The sequence below is a fragment of the Melanerpes formicivorus genome, unplaced genomic scaffold (genome assembly GCF_026170545.1).
Source record: "Melanerpes formicivorus ecotype bairdi unplaced genomic scaffold, bMelFor1.0.p_v2 SCAF_2, whole genome shotgun sequence".
Lineage (NCBI taxonomy): Eukaryota > Metazoa > Chordata > Aves > Piciformes > Picidae > Melanerpes > Melanerpes formicivorus.
In genome coordinates this window covers 60175390-60196434 of record NW_027142354.1, presented here as the reverse complement: position 1 = coordinate 60196434, position 21045 = coordinate 60175390, and the positions used below count along the sequence as shown (strand labels likewise).

The 21045-nt window shown below is 55.1% G+C and overlaps 2 long non-coding RNA genes across 3 annotated transcripts; both read right to left on the bottom strand.

Moving 5' to 3' along the window:
• Positions 1 to 8593: 8593 nt before the first annotated feature.
• LOC137453984 (uncharacterized) lies at positions 8594 to 11943 on the bottom strand. Its single transcript, XR_010990517.1, has 5 exons — positions 10983 to 11943; positions 10617 to 10858; positions 10237 to 10505; positions 9831 to 9956; positions 8594 to 9446 (listed from the first exon to the last, which is right to left on the bottom strand). It is a non-coding gene; the product is annotated as an uncharacterized lncRNA (long non-coding RNA).
• Positions 11944 to 18091: 6148 nt separating this feature from the next.
• Positions 18092 to 19868, bottom strand: LOC137446066 (uncharacterized). Of its 2 annotated transcripts, none has more exons than XR_010988567.1 (3): positions 19846 to 19868; positions 18983 to 19168; positions 18092 to 18318 (listed from the first exon to the last, which is right to left on the bottom strand). It is a non-coding gene; the product is annotated as an uncharacterized lncRNA (long non-coding RNA). The 2 variants fall into 2 exon arrangements; XR_010988566.1 differs by lacking the exon at positions 19846 to 19868 and adding an exon at positions 19253 to 19483 and having other exon boundaries at positions 18093 to 18318; positions 18983 to 19150.
• Positions 19869 to 21045: the final 1177 nt, after the last annotated feature.

Below are 21045 nucleotides of genomic sequence, written 5' to 3'. Positions count from 1 at the left end.
CCAGCATTGCACCATTTGATCATTTCATTTCAGAGAGCCCCCAGTCCACTTCATTTCAGGCCAGCATTGCACCATTTGATCATTTCATTTCAGGCCAGCATTGCACCATTTCATCATTTCATTTCAGAGAGCCCCCATACTGTTTCATTTCTGGCCAGCATTGCACCATTTGATCATTTCATTTCAGAGAGCCCCCATACTGTTTCATTTCAGGCCAGCATTGCACCATTTGATCATTTCATTTCAAAGAGCCCCCAGTCCATTTCAATTCTGGCCAGCATTGCACCATTTGATCATTTCATTTCAGAGAGCCCCCATACTGTTTCATTTCAGGCCAGCATTGCACCATTTGATCATTTCATTTCAGAGAGCCCCCATACTGTTTCATTTCAGGCCAGCATTGCACCATTTGATCATTTCATTTCAGAGAGCCCCCACTCCATTTCAATTCAGGCCAGCATCGCACCATTTGATCATTTCATTTCAGAGAGCCCCCACTCCATTTCAATTCAGGCCAGCATCGCACCATTTGATCATTTCATTTCAGAGAGCCCCCAGTCCATTTCATTTCAGGCCAGCATCGCACCATTTGATCATTTCATTTCAGAGAGTCCCCAGTCCATTTCAATTCAGGCCAGCATCGCACCATTTGATCATTTCATTTCAGAGAGCCCCCAGTCCATTTCATTTCAGGCCAGCATAGCACCATTTGATCATTTCATTTCAGAGAGCCCCCAGTCCATTTCATTTCAGGCCAGCATTCCACCATTTCACCTGGTCTCATTTCAGAGAGCCCCTACACCGTTTCATTTCAGGCCAGCATTGCACCATTTGATCATTTCATTTCAGAGAGCCCCCAGTCCACTTCATTTCAGGCCAGCATTGCACCATTTGATCATTTCATTTCAGGCCAGCATTGCACCATTTGATCATTTCATTTCAGAGAGCCCCCATACCGTTTCATTTCAGGCCAGCATTGCACCATTTGATCATTTCATTTCAGAGAGCCCCCATACTGTTTCATTTCAGGCCAGCATTGCACCATTTGATCATTCCATTTCACAGAGCCCCCACTCCGTTTCATTTCTGGCCAGCATTGCACCATTTGATCATTTCATTTCAGAGAGCCCCCATACTGTTTCATTTCAGGCCAGCATTGCACCATTTGATCATTTCATTTCAGAGAGCCCCCAGTCCATTTCAATTCAGGCCAGCATCGCACCATTTGATCATTTCATTTCAGAGAGCCCCCAGTCCATTTCATTTCAGGCCAGCATCGCACCATTTGATCATTTCATTTCAGAGAGTCCCCAGTCCATTTTAATTCAGGCCAGCATCGCACCATTTGATCATTTCATTTCAGAGAGCCCCCAGTCCACTTCATTTCAGGCCAGCATTGCACCATTTGATCATTTCATTTCAGGCCAGCATTGCACCATTTGATCATTTCATTTCAGAGAGCCCCCATACCGTTTCATTTCAGGCCAGCATTGCACCATTTGATCATTTCATTTCAGAGAGCCCCCATACTGTTTCATTTCAGGCCAGCATTGCACCATTTGATCATTTCATTTCAGAGAGCCCCCATACCGTTTCATTTCAGGCCAGCATCGCACCATTTGATCATTTCATTTCAGAGAGCCCCCAGTCCATTTCATTTCAGGCCAGCATTGCACCATTTGATCATTTCATTTCAGAGAGCCCCCACTCCGTTTCATTTCTGGCCAGCATTGCACCATTTGATCATTTCATTTCAGAGAGCCCCCCTCCATTTCATTTCAGGCCAGCATTGCACCATTTGATCATTTCATTTCAGAGAGCCCCCAGTCCATTTCAATTCTGGCCAGCATTGCACCATTTGATCATTTCATTTCAGAGAGCCCCCAGTCCATTTCAATTCTGGCCAGCATTGCACCATTTGATCATTTCATTTCAGAGAGCCCCCAGTCCATTTCAATTCTGGCCAGCATTGCACCATTTGATCATTTCATTTCAGGCCAGCATTGCACCATTTGATCATTTCATTTCAGAGAGCCCCCATACTGTTTCATTTCAGGCCAGCATTGCACCATTTGATCATTCCATTTCACAGAGCCCCCAGTCCGTTTCATTTCAGGCCAGCATTGCACCATTTGATCATTTCATTTCAGAGACCCCCCATACTGTTTCATTTCAGGCCAGCATTGCACCATTTGATCATTTCATTTCAGAGAGCCCCCATACTGTTTCATTTCAGGCCAGCATTGCACCATTTGATCATTTCATTTCAGAGAGCCCCCAGTCCATTTCAATTCAGGCCAGCATCGCACCATTTGATAATTTCATTTCAGAGAGCCCCCAGTCCATTTCATTTCAGGCCAGCATCGCACCATTTGATCATTTCATTTCAGAGAGTCCCCAGTCCATTTCAATTCAGGCCAGCATCGCACCATTTGATCATTTCATTTCAGAGAGCCCCCAGTCCATTTCATTTCAGGCCAGCATAGCACCATTTGATCATTTCATTTCAGAGAGCCCCCAGTCCATTTCATTTCTGGCCAGCATTGCACCATTTCACCTGGTCTCATTTCAGAGAGCCCCTACACCGTTTCATTTCAGGCCAGCATTGCACCATTTGATCATTTCATTTCAGAGAGCCCCCAGTCCACTTCATTTCAGGCCAGCATTGCACCATTTGATCATTTCATTTCAGGCCAGCATTGCACCATTTCATCATTTCATTTCAGAGAGCCCCCATACCGTTTCATTTCAGGCCAGCATTGCACCATTTGATCATTTCATTTCAGAGAGCCCCCATACTGTTTCATTTCAGGCCAGCATTGCACCATTTGATCATTCCATTTCACAGAGCCCCCACTCCGTTTCATTTCTGGCCAGCATTGCACCATTTGATCATTTCATTTCAGAGAGCCCCCATACTGTTTCATTTCAGGCCAGCATTGCACCATTTGATCATTTCATTTCAGAGAGCCCCCATACTGTTTCATTTCAGGCCAGCATTGCACCATTTGATCATTTCATTTCAGAGAGCCCCCAGTCCATTTCAATTCAGGCCAGCATCGCACCATTTGATCATTTCATTTCAGAGAGCCCCCAGTCCATTTCATTTCAGGCCAGCATCGCACCATTTGATCATTTCATTTCAGAGAGTCCCCAGTCCATTTCAATTCAGGCCAGCATCGCACCATTTGATCATTTCATTTCAGAGAGCCCCCAGTCCATTTCATTTCAGGCCAGCATAGCACCATTTGATCATTTCATTTCAGAGAGCCCCCAGTCCATTTCATTTCTGGCCAGCATTGCACCATTTCACCTGGTCTCATTTCAGAGAGCCCCCATACTGTTTCATTTCAGGCCAGCATTGCACCATTTGAGCATTTCATTTCAGAGAGCCCCCAGTCCATTTCAATTCTGGCCAGCATTGCACCATTTGATCATTTCATTTCAGAGAGCCCCCATACCGTTTCATTTCAGGCCAGCATTTCACCATTTGATCATTTCATTTCAGAGAGCCCCCATACCGTTTCATTTCAGGCCAGCATTGCACCATTTGATCATTTCATTTCAGAGAGCCCCCATACCGTTTCATTTCAGGCCAGCATTGCACCATTTGATCATTTCATTTCAGAGAGCCCCCATACTGTTTCATTTCAGGCCAGCATTGCACCATTTGATCATTTCATTTCAGAGAGCCCCCACTCCGTTTCATTTCTGGCCAGCATTGCACCATTTGATCATTTCATTTCAGAGAGCCCCCCTCCATTTCATTTCAGGCCAGCATTGCACCATTTGATCATTTCATTTCAGAGAGCCCCCAGTCCATTTCAATTCTGGCCAGCATTGCACCATTTGATCATTTCATTTCAGAGAGCCCCCAGTCCATTTCAATTCTGGCCAGCATTGCACCATTTGATCATTTCATTTCAGAGAGCCCCCAGTCCACTTCATTTCAGGCCAGCATTGCACCATTTGATCATTTCATTTCAGGCCAGCATTGCACCATTTGATCATTTCATTTCAGAGAGCCCCCATACTGTTTCATTTCAGGCCAGCATTGCACCATTTGATCATTTCATTTCAGAGAGCCCCCAGTCCATTTCAATTCTGGCCAGCATTGCACCATTTGATCATTTCATTTCAGGCCAGCATTGCACCATTTGATCATTTCATTTCAGAGAGCCCCCATACTGTTTCATTTCAGGCCAGCATTGCACCATTTGATCATTTCATTTCAGGCCAGCATTGCACCATTTGATCATTTCATTTCAGAGAGCCCCCATACTGTTTCATTTCAGGCCAGCATTGCACCATTTGATCATTTCATTTCAGTCCAGCATTGCACCATTTGATCATTTCATTTCAGAGAGCCCCCATACTGTTTCATTTCAGGCCAGCATTGCACCATTTGATCATTTCATTTCAGAGAGCCCCCATACTGTTTCATTTCAGGCCAGCATTGCACCATTTGATCATTTCATTTCAGAGAGCCCCCATACTGTTTCATTTCAGGCCAGCATTGCACCATTTGATCATTTCATTTCAGAGAGCCCCCAGTCCATTTCAATTCTGGCCAGCATTGCACCATTTGATCATTTCATTTCAGAGAGCCCCCAGTCCATTTCAATTCTGGCCAGCATTGCACCATTTGATCATTTCATTTCAGAGAGCCCCCAGTCCATTTCAATTCTGGCCAGCATTGCACCATTTGATCATTTCATTTCAGAGAGCCCCCAGTCCATTTCAATTCAGGCCAGCATCGCACCATTTGATCATTTCATTTCAGAGAGCCCCCAGTCCATTTCATTTCAGGCCAGCATTGCACCATTTGATCATTTCATTTCAGAGAGCCCCCAGTCCATTTCAATTCTGGCCAGCATTGCACCATTTGATCATTTCATTTCAGAGAGCCCCCAGTCCATTTCATTTCAGGCCAGCATTGCACCATTTGATCATTTCATTTCAGAGAGCCCCCAGTCCATTTCATTTCAGGCCAGCATTGCACCATTTGATCATTTCATTTCAGAGAGCCCCCAGTCCATTTCATTTCAGGCCAGCATTGCACCATTTGATCATTTCATTTCAGAGAGCCCCCAGTCCATTTCAATTCAGGCCAGCATCGCACCATTTGATCATTTCATTTCAGAGAGCCCCCATACCGTTTCATTTCAGGCCAGCATCGCACCATTTGATCATTCCATTTCACAGAGCCCCCAGTCCATTTCAATTCTGGCCAGCATTGCACCATTTGATCATTTCATTTCAGAGAGCCCCCATACTGTTTCATTTCAGGCCAGCATTGCACCATTTGATCATTTCATTTCAGAGAGACCCACTCCGTTTCAATTCTGGCCAGCATTGCACCATTTGATCATTTCATTTCAGAGAGACCCACTCCGTTTCAATTCTGGCCAGCATTGCACCATTTGATCATTTCATTTCAGGCCAGCATTGCACCATTTGATCATTTCATTTCAGAGAGACCCACTCCGTTTCATTTCAGGCCAGCATTGCACCATTTGATCATTTCATTTCAGAGAGCCCCCAGTCCATTTCATTTCAGGCCACCATCGCACCATTTGATGATTTCATTTCAGAGAGCCCCCAGTCCATTTCAATTCTGGCCAGCATTGCACCATTTGATCATTTCATTTCAGAGAGCCCCCATACCATTTCATTTCAGGCCAGCATTGCACCATTTGATCATTTCATTTCAGAGAGCCCCCACTCCGTTTCATTTCTGGCCAGCATTGCACCATTTGATCATTTCATTTCAGAGAGCCCCCAGTCCATTTCAATTCTGGCCAGCATTGCACCATTTGATCATTTCATTTCAGAGAGCCCCCACTCCGTTTCATTTCTGGCCAGCATTGCACCATTTGATCATTTCATTTCAGAGAGCCCCCAGTCCATTTCAGTTCTGGCCAGCATTGCACCATTTGATCATTCCATTTCACAGAGCCCCCAGTCCATTTCAATTCTGGCCAGCATTGCACCATTTGATCATTTCATTTCAGAGAGCCCCCATACTGTTTCATTTCAGGCCAGCATTGCACCATTTGATCATTTCATTTCAGAGAGACCCACTCCGTTTCAATTCTGGCCAGCATTGCACCATTTGATCATTTCATTTCAGAGAGACCCACTCCGTTTCAATTCTGGCCAGCATTGCACCATTTGATCATTTCATTTCAGGCCAGCATTGCACCATTTGATCATTTCATTTCAGAGAGCCCCCATACCGTTTCATTTCAGGCCAGCATTGCACCATTTGATCATTTCATTTCAGAGAGACCCACTCCATTTCAATTCAGGCCAGCATCGCACCATTTGATCATTTCATTTCAGAGAGCCCCCAGTCCATTTCATTTCAGGCCAGCATTGCACCATTTGATCATTTCATTTCAGAGAGCCCCCATACTGTTTCATTTCAGGCCAGCATTGCACCATTTGAGCATTTCATTTCAGAGAGCCCCCAGTCCATTTCAATTCTGGCCAGCATTGCACCATTTGATCATTTCATTTCAGAGAGCCCCCACTCCGTTTCATTTCAGGCCAGCATTGCACCATTTCACCTGGTCTCATTTCAGAGAGCCCCCACTCCGTTTCATTTCTGGCCAGCATTGCACCATTTCACCTGGTCTCATTTCAGAGAGCCCCCATACCGTTTCATTTCAGGCCAGCATTGCACCATTTGATCATTTCATTTCAGAGAGCCCCCAGTCCATTTCAATTCTGGCCAGCATTGCACCATTTGATCATTTCATTTCAGAGAGCCCCCAGTCCATTTCATTTCAGGCCAGCATTGCACCATTTGATCATTTCATTTCAGAGAGCCCCCATACTGTTTCATTTCAGGCCAGCATTGCACCATTTGATCATTTCATTTCAAAGAGCCCCCAGTCCATTTCAATTCTGGCCAGCATTGCACCATTTGATCATTTCATTTCAGAGAGCCCCCATACCGTTTCATTTCAGGCCAGCATTGCACCATTTGATCATTTCATTTCAGAGAGCCCCCAGTCCATTTCATTTCAGGCCAGCATTGCACCATTTGATCATTTCATTTCAGAGAGCCCCCAGTCCATTTCAATTCAGGCCAGCATCGCACCATTTGATCATTTCATTTCAGAGAGCCCCCAGTCCATTTCATTTCAGGCTAGCATCGCACCATTTGATCATTTCATTTCAGAGAGCCCCCAGTCCATTTCATTTCAGGCCAGCATTGCACCATTTGATCATTTCATTTCAGAGAGCCCCCAGTCCATTTCATTTCTGGCCAGCATTGCACCATTTCACCTGGTCTCATTTCAGAGAGCCCCTACACCGTTTCATTTCAGGCCAGCATTGCACCATTTCACCTGGTCTCATTTCAGAGAGCCCCCATACTGTTTCATTTCAGGCCAGCATTGCACCATTTGATCATTTCATTTCAGAGAGCCCCCAGTCCATTTCAATTCTGGCCAGCATTGCACCATTTGATCATTTCATTTCAGAGAGCCCCCATACTGTTTCATTTCAGGCCAGCATTGCACCATTTGATCATTTCATTTCAGAGAGCCCCCATACCGTTTCATTTCAGGCCAGCATTGCACCATTTGATCATTTCATTTCAGAGAGCCCCCATACTGTTTCATTTCAGGCCAGCATTGCACCATTTCACCTGGTCTCATTTCAGAGAGCCCCCATACCGTTTCATTTCAGGCCAGCATTGCACCATTTGATCATTTCATTTCAGAGAGCCCCCCTCCATTTCATTTCAGGCCAGCATTGCACCATTTGATCATTTCATTTCAGAGAGCCCCCAGTCCATTTCAATTCTGGCCAGCATTGCACCATTTGATCATTTCATTTCAGAGAGCCCCCAGTCCATTTCAATTCTGGCCAGCATTGCACCATTTGATCATTTCATTTCAGAGAGCCCCCAGTCCATTTCAATTCTGGCCAGCATTGCACCATTTGATCATTTCATTTCAGGCCAGCATTGCACCATTTGATCATTTCATTTCAGAGAGCCCCCTGTCCATTTCAATTCTGGCCAGCATTGCACCATTTGATCATTTCATTTCAGGCCAGCATTGCACCATTTGATCATTTCATTTCAGAGAGCCCCCATACCGTTTCATTTCAGGCCAGCATCGCACCATTTGATGATTTCATTTCAGAGAGGCCCCATACCGTTTCATTTCAGGCCAGCATTGCACCATTTGATCATTTCATTTTAGATAGCCCCCATACTGTTTCATTTCAGGCCAGCATTGCACCATTTGATCATTTCATTTCAGAGAGCCCCACTCCGTTTCATTTCTGGCCAGCATTGCACCATTTCACCTGGTCTCATTTCAGAGAGACCCCAAACCGTTTCATTTCAGGCCAGCATTGCACCATTTGATCATTTCATTTCAGAGAGCCCCCAGTCCATTTCATTTCTGGCCAGCATTGCACCATTTCACCTGGTCTCATTTCAGAGAGCCCCTACACCGTTTCATTTCAGGCCAGCATTGCACCATTTCACCTGGTCTCATTTGAGAGAGCCCCCACACCATTTCAATTCTGGCCAGCATTGCACCATTTGATCATTTCATTTCAGAGAGCCCCCAGTCCATTTCATTTCAGGCCAGCATTGCACCATTTCACCTGGTCTCATTTCAGAGAGCCCCCATACTGTTTCATTTCAGGCCAGCATTGCACCATTTCACCTGGTCTCATTTCAGAGAGCCCCACACCAGTTCATTTCAGGCCAGCATTGCACCATTTCACCTGGTCTCATTTCAGAGAGCCCCCACATCGTTTCCTTTCAGGCCAGCATTGCACCATTTCACCTCTTGTCATTTCAGAGGGCCCCCACACCACTTCATTTCAGGCCAGCATTGCAACATTTCACCTCTTGTCAGTCCAGAGAGCCCCCACAACCAGTTCATTTCAGGCCAGCATTGCTCCATTTCACCTGGTCTCATTTCAGAGAGCCCCACACCACTTCATTTCAGGCCAGCATTGCACCATTTCACCTGGTCTGATTTCACAGAGCCCCACACCATTTCATTTCAGGCCAGCATTGCAACGTTTCGTCTTTTCGTTTCAGAGAGCCCCGCGTCGTTTCGTCAACAGAAAATCCTGCTAAAAATACCTGCTTTTTCTGTGGATAGTCAAGAGTATTACCAATTGCTACATAAGAAGCTTTGCAATTGCCCCCGTTGGATCTGTCCTGTTAAATACCAAGGCTTCCGTAATGTAAAAACGAATTCCAAATACGGTAACGCACGGCTTGAAAACATCTATGAAATGTGTAACGATTGCTCAGGAACGGGGGGTCTTCCTTTGTGCCGCGAGGGTCGTCGCTTTGCTTTGGGCTTTTTTACGTCATCTGGGATTTTTTGGCTCCTTAGTTTACATGCCGATAGGAACCGTTTTCCCCCTCGCCCGCCGATTGCGCAACACATACCCTACGACTGAAAACCGACTGAAAAAATAAAACAACTGTTTACATCGACAGGAAAGAATGGGATCGATTGCTAAGTAGATACTTCGCAGCCACCGAGCCGAGCCGCCGAGCCGCCCTTTTAGGGGAAGAAAACCCTCTCGTTTGCCTGAGAGCGCCGAGGCGACTCGCCCCGAGACTATAAATCCAACTACAATCCTCTCCTCTCTATAGAGATATTCAGGAATGGTATTCATTGCGACGGTAAAGAGGCTCTGAAGTTACCCCCCCCACACCGGATCTCCTCTCTGAGATGCAAGTGATGCCGGAACGGAAAAGCGATTTGCGCGTAGAGCGAAGCCAATTTTGGCAACGTACCTACCAAAGGGGAATCGATTGAAAGCGGCAGACTTACGCTGAGCGGTCGGGGGGGCGTCTCTTGCCGCCGCGCGTGGGAAGCGCCCCGCCGGCCTCCGCTCGGAAGGTTTTCCGTTCCGAGAAAAACCAACCCAACGCCGAAACCGGTGAGTGTTCAAAAACCCTACAACGCAAAGGAAAATCCGTGAGCTGTTGTGTACTAGAGATACGCACTGTAAGTTTACGTCTTTCAGAACCCCATGCAGCGCATTTCAAAGCCTCTTTTCAGACAAATTAATACCAGACTGCTGCGCCTAGTTAAACAGCAGAGCTATGAAGTTGCAAGAGAGGGGTGTCAGGGTTAGCTGGCCTCTTAGGGATTTTAATCCCCTCCGAGAACGTGCAAGCGTTTCAAACAAGCTGCTACGTAAGAACCCCCGAGAGCGGCAGAGGCTGGCGCTTACCTGGAAGGGAGCCCGAGGAAACCGGGAAGAATCTGAGCGAGGAGCTGAGCCCCGCCAAGCCCCCAACGTGCCGGTTCCTTCCGCCTCGCCTCGGGGAGCCCCGCGCCGGTTCCGTCCGGTTCCGTTCGCCTCGGTTCGCCTCTCCTCGTCTCGGGGGGCCCCGCGGGTGAGCTGCCGCGGGGAGTTTGAGTCGCCGCCGGCTGAGGCGAGGAAAAATCTTTTCCTTCGCTGAAAGCGCTATGCCGACTCACCCTAAAACTGAAACTTTCCTGTTTACATGGATAGTAAAGAATAGGGTCAATTGCTATATGAAAACCTTTGCAGTCTCCCCCATTGGAATGCTTAGTGGAACCCCCTGGTTCCACCCCGAGGGCTCTTACCTGTGGCAGCGATTTGCCTTTCTCCCTTGTGGGACGCCCCCTTAGGGCTTACACGTTACCCCTTTCCCTTGCCAGCAGTCCTTTTCCTGCCTGAAGGCTCTTGTCTCTTCCTGGGGTGATCTGACTGAGTTAAAAGAGCTCTGCCTGAGAAGCCTCTAAGGGGGCGCCCGGAGAGGTCCTGCGCCTCGGCGGGCCCCGCGGCCCGACGGAGAGGGGTCCCGCCGCGGTCCTCGGAAACCGATCTGGGGGAAAAGACGAACGCCACGGCTCGGGTAACTGCCGGAGTTCTATAGGGCTCGCTACAGCCCTGGACGGCTGTGGGATCTCTCCTAAAGGTCTTGGAGCCGAGCGGTTTCACAAACTCACCTTACTTCTGTGAAAGAGGAGGTTGGACTATTTCCCAGAAGTCTGCTGCACGTTTTCCGGGTTTCTGCAGATAGTTTTCCTCCTTTTCTTACCAGCGACTTATGTGAAGTCTTAGGGGTTTTAATCCCCTCCTAGAACATTCAGGCGTATCGAACCTTCAGAGCACCTACACGGGAACCGCGGACAGCGACAGAGGCTGGCACTAACCTGGTGCGGAGCTCAGCCGGACGAAGGGAACCCACGGAAGCTAAAGGAAGACGAGCTGAGAGCAGACCTCAGCAGAGCCGGCTGGCGCCCGGGGGAGCCGAGCCCCGGCGCGCCTGGTGAGAGGCAGCCCGGCTGGGCAGAGCCGCCGTCTGTTCGGGGGAAGGAAATCCTCCGGCTTCACAGAGAGCCGAGCCGACTCGCCCTAAGACTGCCAATCTCTCCTGTTCATATAGGTAGTCAGGACTGGCACTAAGTGCCAGGTAACAAGGCTCTGAACTCACCCCCGCTGCGTCTCTTCCGTTACACACAAAGGCTGCTAGCAGGTAGAAGCCGATTGCAAGCAGAGCAAAGCAGTTTGAAAACAGAACTACGAAATGGGTCTCAAGGAATTAAAGAGGGGGAACCCTCCTCAGTGTGTGTTGGGGGGGGGATCCTTTGTTTCTTTTGCCTTTATTCTTTGTCCTGAGGTTTCTTTGGGTTTTGGTCTCTTTAATTTGAATGGAAGTAACCTCTGAGGAGAGCCCAGCGAAGCCTCCCCCCACACACAGGGGTGAGAATCCCCTACCTGGTCAGTGCTGCCCCCGCTCTTAAGGGGCCTGCTAGCATCTAAGGTGGATCTGGGGGTATCAAAGGGGAATTCGGGCACACAGAGAGGTATATGGGGAGGCTCTGGAGGGGCTCCAAAAGGACCTTTCAGTTGGATCCAACTGAGGCCACCGCCACCAAGCCACGCCCCCCAAACTGAGGCCGCCGCCAAGCCAGCCCCCCCACCCACCCAAACACATAGGCCGCCGGCAAGACAAGCAACCCCCCCACCCCCCCCCCCAGCAACAGAAGCTGCCGCCAAGCCAGCCAAACCCCCACCCCAGCAACAGAAGCTGCCGCCGCCAAGCCAGCCACCCCCCAACCCCCCCCAAACCACAGAGGGCGCCACCACCAAGCCAGCCACCCCCAACCCCCACCCAATAACAGAGGCCGCCGCCAAACCAGCCACGCATCCCACCCACCCCAGTAACAACAGAGGCCGCCGCCACCAAGCCAGTCCCCCCCCCTCCCAACACAGGCCACCGCCGCCAAGCCAGCCCCCCCCCAACCACAGAGGCCACCGCCGCCAAGCCAAGCCAGCCCCCCCCCCACGGCCCACCCAGTAACAGAGGCCGCTGCCAAAAAGCCAGCCACCCCCCACACACCCAAAAACATGGGCTGCCGCCAAACCAGCCAACACCCCTACCCCCCACCCAACAACAGAGGCCGCTGCCAAGGCAGCCACGCATCCCACTCCCCGCCCAACAGAGGCCGCTGCTGCCAAGCCAGCCAAACCCCCAACCAACAAAAAATGCTGCTGCCGCCAGGCAGCCAGCCCACCACCCCATAACAGAGGCCGCTGCTGCCAAGCCAGCCACCCCCCCCACCCACCCAACGCCAACAGAGGCCGCCGCCAAAAAGCCAGCCACGACCCCCAACCACATAGGCCGCCGCCGCCAAGACAGCCACCCCCCCACTCCCCCACCCAATAACAGAGGCTGCCGCCAAACCAGCCACGCATCCCACCCCTCCCACCCAATAACAGAGGCCACCACCGCCAAGCCAGCCACCCCCCCACTCCACCACCCAATAACAGGGGCCGCCGCCAAGCCAAGCCAGCCCCCACCCCACGGCCCACCCAGTAACAGAGGCCACTGCCAAAAAGCCAGCCACCCCCCTACCCACCCACAACCAACAGAGGCCACCGCCAAAAAGCCAGCCACCCCCCCAACCAACCACAGAGGCTGCTGCCGCCAAGCCAGCCAACCCCCCCCCCACCCCAGCAACAGGAGCTGCCACTGCCGCACCAGCCACCCCTCAACCCCCCCAAACCACAGAGGGCACCGCCACCACGCCAGCCACCCCCCCCAACCCCCACCCAATAACAGATGCTGACACCAAACCAGCCACGCATCCCACCCACCCCAGTCACAACAGAGGCCGCCGCCGCGCCAGCCACAGCCCCCCCACCCAGCCACATAGGCCGCCGCCAAGACAAGCAACCACCCCATACCCCCCAGCAACAGAAGCTGCCGCCAAGCCAGCGACGCATCCCACCCCAGCAACAGAAGCTGCCGCCACCAAGCCGGCCATCCCCTAACCCCCCCAAAAAACAGAGGCCGCTGCCACCAAGCCAGCAAATTGCCCCACACCCCCCAGAAACAGAAGCTGCCGCCGCCAAGCCGGCCATCCACTAACCCCCCCAAAAACCAGAGGGCGCCGCCACCACGCCAGCCACCCCCCCAACCCCCACCCAATAACAGAGGCCGCTGCCAAACCAGCCACGCATCCCACCCACCCCAGTCACAGAGGCCGCCGCCACCAAGCCAGTCCCCCCACACCCAACACAGGCCACCACCGCCAAGCCAGCCCCCCCCCCCCCAACCACAGAGGGCACAGCCACCAAGCCAAGCCAGCACCCCCCCACGGCCCACCCAGTAACAGAGGCCGCCGCCAAAAAGCCAGCCACCCCACACACACCCAAAAACATGGGCTGCCACCAAACCAGCCAACACCCCTACCCCATACCCAACAACAGAGGCCACTGCCAAGGCAGCCACGCATCCCACCCCCCGCCCAACAGAGGCCGCGGCTGCCAAGCCAGCCAAACCCCCAACCAACAACAGACGCTGCCGCCGCCAAGGCAGCCGGCCCACCACCCCATAACAGAGGCCGTCGCTGCAAAGCCAGCCACCCCCCCACCCACCCAACACCAACAGAGGCTGCCGCCAAAAAGCCAGCCACCCCCCCCCAACCACAGAGGACGCTGCCGCCAAGCCAGCAAATCCCCTCATGCCCCCCAGCAACAGAAGCTGCCGCCAAGCCAGCCAACCCCCCCACCCCAGCAACAGAAGCGGACGCTGCCAAGCCAGGCAGCCCCCAAGCCCCCCAAAACACAGAGGCCACCGCCACCAAGTCAGCCACAGCCCCCCCCACCCAACCACATAGGCCGCCGCCGCCAAGACAGACACCCCCCCACTGCCCCACACCCCCACCCAATAACAGGGGCCGCTGCCAAGCCAAGCCAGCCCCCCCCCACGGCCCACCCAGTAACAGAGGCCACTGCCAAAAAGCCAGCCACCCCCCTACCCACCCACAACCAACAGAGGCCGCCGCCAAAAAGCCAGCCACCCCCCAACCAACCACATAGGCCGCTGCCGCCAAGCCAGCCAACCCCCACACCACCCCAGCAACAGAAGCTGCCGCTGCTGCACCAGCCACCCCTCAACCCCCCCAAACCACAGAGGGCGCTGCCACCACGCCAGCCACCCCCCCAACCCCCACCCAATAACAGAGGCCGCCACCAAACCAGCCACGCATCCCACCCACCCCAGTCACAGCAGAGGCCGCCGCCACCAAGCCAGACACAGCCCCCCCACCCAGCCACACAGGCCGCCGCCAAGACAAGCAACCACCCCATACCCCCCAGCAACAGAAGCTGCCGTCGCCAAACTGGCCACCCCCCACCCCCCCCAAAAAACAGAGGCCTCTGACAAGCCAGCCACGCATCCCACCCACCCCAGTCACAACAGAGGCCGCTGCTGCCAAGCCAGCCACCCCCCAGCCCCGCAACAGAAGCTGCCGCCACCAAGCCGGCCATCCCCTAACCCCCCCAAAAAACAGAGGCCGCTGCCACCAAGCCAGCAAATTGCCCCACACCCCCCAGCAACAGAAGCTGCCGCCGCCAAGCCGGCCACCCACTAACCCCCCCAAAAAACAGAGGGCGCTGCCACCAAGCCTGCCCCCCAAACTCCCACCCAATAACAATGGCCGCCGCCAAACCAGCCACGCATCCCACCCACCCACCCCAGTCACAACAGAGGCCACCGCCACCAAGCCAAGCCAGCACCCCCCCACGGCCCACCCAGTAACAGAGGCAACCGCCAAAAAGCCAGCCACCCCACACACACCCAAAAACATGGGCTGCCACCAAACCAGCCAACACCCCTACCCCCCACCCAACAACAGAGGCCGCTGCCAAGGCAGCCACGCATCCCACCCCCCACCCAACAGAGGCCGCCGCTGCCAAGCCAGCCAAACCCCCAACCAACAACAGACGCTGCCGCCGCCAAGGCAGCCTGCCCACCACCCCATAACAGAGGCCGTCGCTGCAAAGCCAGCCACCCCCCCACCCACCCAACGCCAACAGAGGCCGCCGCCAAAAAGCCAGCCACCCCCCCAACCACAGAGGACGCTGCCGCCAAGCCAGCAAATCCCCTCATGCCCCCCAGCAACAGAAGCTGCCGCCGCCGCGCCAGCCACCCCCCAACCCCCCCAAACCACAGAGGGCGCCGCCACCATGCCAGCCACCCCCCCCAACCCCCACCCAATAACAGAGGCCGCCGCCAAACCAGCCACGCATCCCACCCACCCCAGTCACAACAGAGGCCGCTGCCACCAAGCCAGTCCCCCCCCCCAACACAGGCCACCGCCGCCAAGCCAGCCCCCCCCCCCAACCACAAAGGCCACAGCCACCAAGCCAAGCCAGCCCCCCCCCACAGCCCACCCAGTAACAGAGGCTGCCGCCAAAAAGCCAGCCACCCCACACACACCCAAACACATGGGCTGCCACCAAACCAGCCAACACTCCTACCCCCCACCCAACAACAGAGGCCGCTGCCAAGGCAGCCACGCATCCCACCCCCCGCCCAACAGAGGCTGCCGCTGCCAAGCCAGCCAAACCCCCAACCAACAAGACACTGCCGCCGCCAAGGCAGCCTGCCCACCACCCCATAACAGAGGCCGTCGCTGCAAAGCCAGCCACCCCCCCACCCACCCAACGCCAACAGAGGCCGCCGCCAAAAAGCCAGCCACCCCCCCAACCACAGAGGACGCTGCCGCCAAGCCAGCAAATCCCCTCATGCCCCCCAGCAACAGAAGCTGCCGCCGCCGCGCCAGCCACCCCTCAACCCCCCCAAACTACAGAGGCCGCCACCAAGCCAGCCACAGCCCCCCCACCTAGCCACATAGGCCGCCGCCAAGACAAGCAACCACCCCATGCCCCCCAGCAACAGAAGCTGCCGCCAAGCCAGCGACGCATCCCACCCCAGCAACAGAAGCTGCCTTCACCAAGCTGGCCACCCCCCCACACCCCCAAAAACACAGAGGCGGCTGACAAGCCAGCCACGCATCCCACCCACCCCAGTCACAACAGAGGCCGCCGCTGCCAAGCCAGCCACCCCCCAGCCCTGCAACAGAAGCTGCCGCCACCAAGCCGGCCACCCCCTAACCCCCCCAAAAACCAGAGGACGCTGCCACCAAGCCTACCCCCACCCAATAACAGAGGCCACCGCCAAAAAGCCAGCCACACCCCCACACCCAAAAACATGGGCTGCCGCCAAACCAGCCACCACCCCTACCCCACACACACAACAGAGGCCGCTGCCGAGGCAGCCACACATCCCACCCCCCACCCAACAGAGGCTGCCACTGCCATGCCAGCCAACCCCCCAACCAACAACAGACACTGCCACCACCAAGCCAGCCACCCCCCCACCCACCCAACACCAACAGAGACCGCCGCCAAAAAGCCAGCCACCCTCCCCAACCAACCACATAAGCCGCTGCCCGCCAAGCCAGTCAACCCCCCCACCCCAGCAAGAGAAGCTGCCGCCCCCAAGCCAGGCGCCCCCAAAGCCCCCAAAAAAACAGAGGCCGCCGCCGCACCAGCGAATCCCCCCATACCCCCCAGCAACAGAAGCTGCTGCAGCCAGCCACCCCCCAACCCCCCCAAAAAATGGAGGGTGACGCCACCAAGCCAGCGACCCCCCCCATCCCCACCCAATAACAGAGGCCACCGCCAAACCAGCCACGCATCCCACCCCCCCAACCAATAACAGAGGCCACCGCCAGGCCAAGCCCCCCCCCCCCCCACGCCCCACCCAATAACAGAAGCTGCCGCCAAAAAGCCAGCCACCCCCCCACACACCCCCAAAAACATGGGCTGCCACCAAACCAGCCAACACCCCCCACCCAACAACAAAGGCTGTGGCCAAGCCAGCCACGCATCCCGCCCCCCACCCAACAGAAGCCGCCGCTGCCAAGCCGGCCAACCCCCCAACCAACAACAGACGCTGCTACCGCCGCCAAGCCAGCCAACCCCCCCGCCCAATAACAGAGGCCGCCGCTGCCAAGCTGGCCAACCCCCCACACACACCAGAGGCTGCCAGCAAGCCAGCCCCCACTCCCCCCCCCCCAACTAACCCTAACCATCCAACTGAAGTGCCCCCAGGTGACCCTCCATTGGCTCCCACATGTCCCTGAATTCCTCTTTGATACCCCCCACACCCACCATAGATGCCCACAAACCCCCTGAAGTGGGGGGGGACGCTGACCGGTCAGGGGGGGCATCTCCTCCGGGTGCGTGGGGAGCGACTCAGCTGGCCTCTCTTCAGAGGCCTTTCCATTCAAATTAAACAACTGAATATAAAACCAGTAGGGTCTCCTTTGTGTGTGTTGTGCGGTTTTAATTTGCCGCTCAGGGCCATTGGAAACCTTTTGGCGTACACGTTACTACTGCTCTGCAACCTCTGGAGGAACAGCATGGCTTTTCCTCCGCTACAATACCTCACGCTAATACTTACGTTTTGTCATGGGTTTCCGTCCCCTCCGGGAACGTTCGGGCAAGCAGTCCGCCGGCAGCGTTTGGGAGAGGCTGCCCCCGCCCCTCACTCGCCCGCTCCTCGGCTGTGTCGTCGCTGCAGCGATTTGACCCTTACCTGGGAGCTCAGAGCTTGGATGGTGTCGAGGCTGAGAATCTCTCTCCTGCTCCCCCCCTCCTCCCTCCCAACAGAGGGGGGGAAAAAAAAAAAAAGGAAAGGACCAAATCCAGCAAGAAATAATTTGGAGTCAGCTGGGAAGCAGAGAGTTTAGTAGAACACTAGCAAGCCCTCCACCCTGTCTTCAGAATGGGCGTTCACCCGCCACAAGCCACCCCTCCATTCCCCTCCCGCTCCCCTGTCACAGCCCTGTCATCCACTCTTGGCACGTGGTATTCGACTCCTCGAGGCGAGTCCCTGGTTATCCCGGCTCGTTCTCTCTCAGGGCAGTCTCTCTGGTGCTGGAACTGGGCAGGGATGTGGAGAAGAATCAGGAATCAGTCTGACTTTGAAAGGAAAAGAGGAAAAAAAAAAAATCAGGAACAGTCCATTGCTGCAGGGACAGCAGGAACAAGTACAGGTGGGATGACCCAGGAGCTCTGTGGGTTGCTGTGCAGTGCGTATGTTGAGTCCTGGACGCCAGGCTGGTGTTAAGCCAGGAGGGAAAGAGGTTAGACCGACTTCTAACTATTCGCACAGTGACTATAATGCATTGATGTGTGTTGCCCCCTCCGAGTTCATCCTCTCTCAGCCGGAGTCACATTCTGCTGTGGGATATGCTGAATGTCCCCAGTTTCCAACATGCTCCGCTAGGTGTGACCAGGCCTCTTGGCAGCAGCCGCCCCTGGGGTTGGTTTGCCCGGCGCTGGCAAGCCCTCCGCCCTGTTTTTGCAATGGTCTGTAACCCCCCCACAATCGCCCACCCCCACGTGGCATCGCGGTAGGAAAGACAGAGACAGCTGAGGGGCTGCCCTGCTTCTGATAGCCCCGACCCACGGACGCCCTTCTTGGTAGGGTTTGCGCCTTCGGGACGCAGCTGAGTTTTTGCTGCGCCTCTCTGTGAGAGCTATTGCGTGGCTCTGCGTCTCCGAGCGTGTTCCCTGTTCCCCAGGATTTACTACGCCCCCATTGCCTTGCAGTCGGTGCATTTCTCCCTGGCCATCAACCAACCTCTAATGCCTGTTGCTCTCTAATTAAATCTTTCGATGGTTTCAGCTTTCTGAGCCTGTGTTGGTACGACTCCTGCTCAGGGCACCGCGAGAGAGACAAACCCTCCTTCTGTCCTGTGGTTCCGGGAAGGGTCCTGGCACTCGCAGGCAGGCACCAACGGGGTAGCGACTGTGAAGTGACATCAGCCTTGCTTGGTCGACCAAGTGGAAAGCAAAGAGTCAAACGGTAAGGAGTGGAGCAAAAAGCAAAGCTTAGCTCTCAGTTACTCACGTTGTAAAGCTGTGAGTAGGTTTCCCTGCACCCTAGGAAAACACTGCACAGGCATCTCATTTTTCTCTGGCATTCATTTAACTCGCAGAGCTGTGGGGGAGTTACTGGGAGACTTGGAAAGGCAGTGAGAGCACTAGGAAGGGAATTTGGAGTTACGGGGAGGAACACAAAGACGACAGGTGCCACGCTAGAAGAGCACTTACTGTTACCGGGAGAAGACCCCTCCTGACTCTTCCTGACTGCTGCTCGCCCCGGCCCGCCCGCCCGCTCGCTCGCCCCGGCCCGCCCGCCCGCTCGCTCGCCCCGGCCCGCCCGCCCGCTCGCTCGCCCCGGCCCGCCCGCCCGCTCGCTCGCCCCGGCCCGCCCGCCCGCTCGCTCGCCCCGGCCCGCCCGCCCGCTCGCTCGCCCCGGCCCGCCCGCCCGCTCGCTCGCCCCGGCCCCAGCCCCGGCCGGTAGTGCGCGAGTCCCCTGCCCCGTCGCGGCTCCCAAACGGTCCCGGCTCGGCTCCGGGAACCCCCCTGCAAGCAAAGCCAGAGTGCGGTCCTGCAGCTGCCAGAGGAAAGCCCCGGAGAGCTGTGGAGGCAGGCACTCACCTAGCACAGAGCGAGCAGGAACCCGATAGCCCCAGTGGGCCAGTGAGCGCCGTTTTAAAGCCGCCAGCCCCGTGCGCGCGAACAACCCTCGCTGCGACGCATGCGCTGAACCCATGGCAACGATCGCGACGCTATCGCCCTGGCGGGACTGGAGCCTCGCTGCGGCGCAGGAGTTGTACCCATGTCAGCGATCGAGTCAGGCTCTCTCTCCCTTTTCCCTTCTCCCCCTAACAACTTTCCAGCATTTCAAGCGTTCAGCGCGGTTCGCTGCAGCGCTGAGCGCCCTCGGGGCGGCACGCGCCGCGGCACGGCGGCGGTGCCGCCCGTGACGCACGCGGGGGCGGCCCTGAGCACTGCCCTGGGCGTGGGCAGCAGCTCGGCCCGGCCCCGTTCGGGATGTTTTGGCATTTAAATCGAAACCCTACACCGCGCGCAGGTAAAAGCCTCTGTTTATGATGGGTACGGCCGCAGGCTGTGCTTATAGCTCAAGCCCCTGTGTGACTTCATTACGATTCTCACAGCCTTTAAAACAGAGAGGGGAGACGGGGGGTCGTTTCCAAAGTTTTGTGACACAGCAGTCGCTCCAACTCCTCCCTCTCCAGCTGGAGAGGGTCTGCTCCACATCGCCTCTCACGGCACTGACGCTGTGAAATGTTCTGTGGTCCCCTCCGAGACTTGTCAGCGGTTTAGGGGGGTGCCCCCAGCCCTCACCTGCTCCTCTGCTGCAGCATCCCCCTGCCCCATGTCCGCCCAGAATCCCCCCGCTCCCTTTGATTCTCCCCCCAAAAGGCAGAATGTGAAGCAAACTGCCCGGCCAGCAGCTCGGTCCTTTCCTAGTCAGTTGTGTACACATCCCCTCTCCCCCCGAAGGGGAGCTCTGCTGCAGCAATGAAGGGGGGCAGGGAAGGGTCCCCCACAAACAGCTGCAGCTACTCCAGCCCCCGTGCTGCCGGCTGGTGGCTGCCCCACGGTGGGGAATGTGCCAGAGGTCGATGTCTCTCACACCCAGTTTGGGTTGGACCCCTGGGCAGCGATGCTCCGCCCGAGGCCTCCATCGGAGGCCGCAGGCAGGTTCCTCGCTGCTGCCTTTGTGCCTCAGACACAGCCGCCCTTGGATCCTCCTGAAGCCATGCGGCCTGCTGCGGTGCTCCGGTGCCCCACAGGCTACCCCGAAAGCTACTTCCTAGACTGACATGGAGC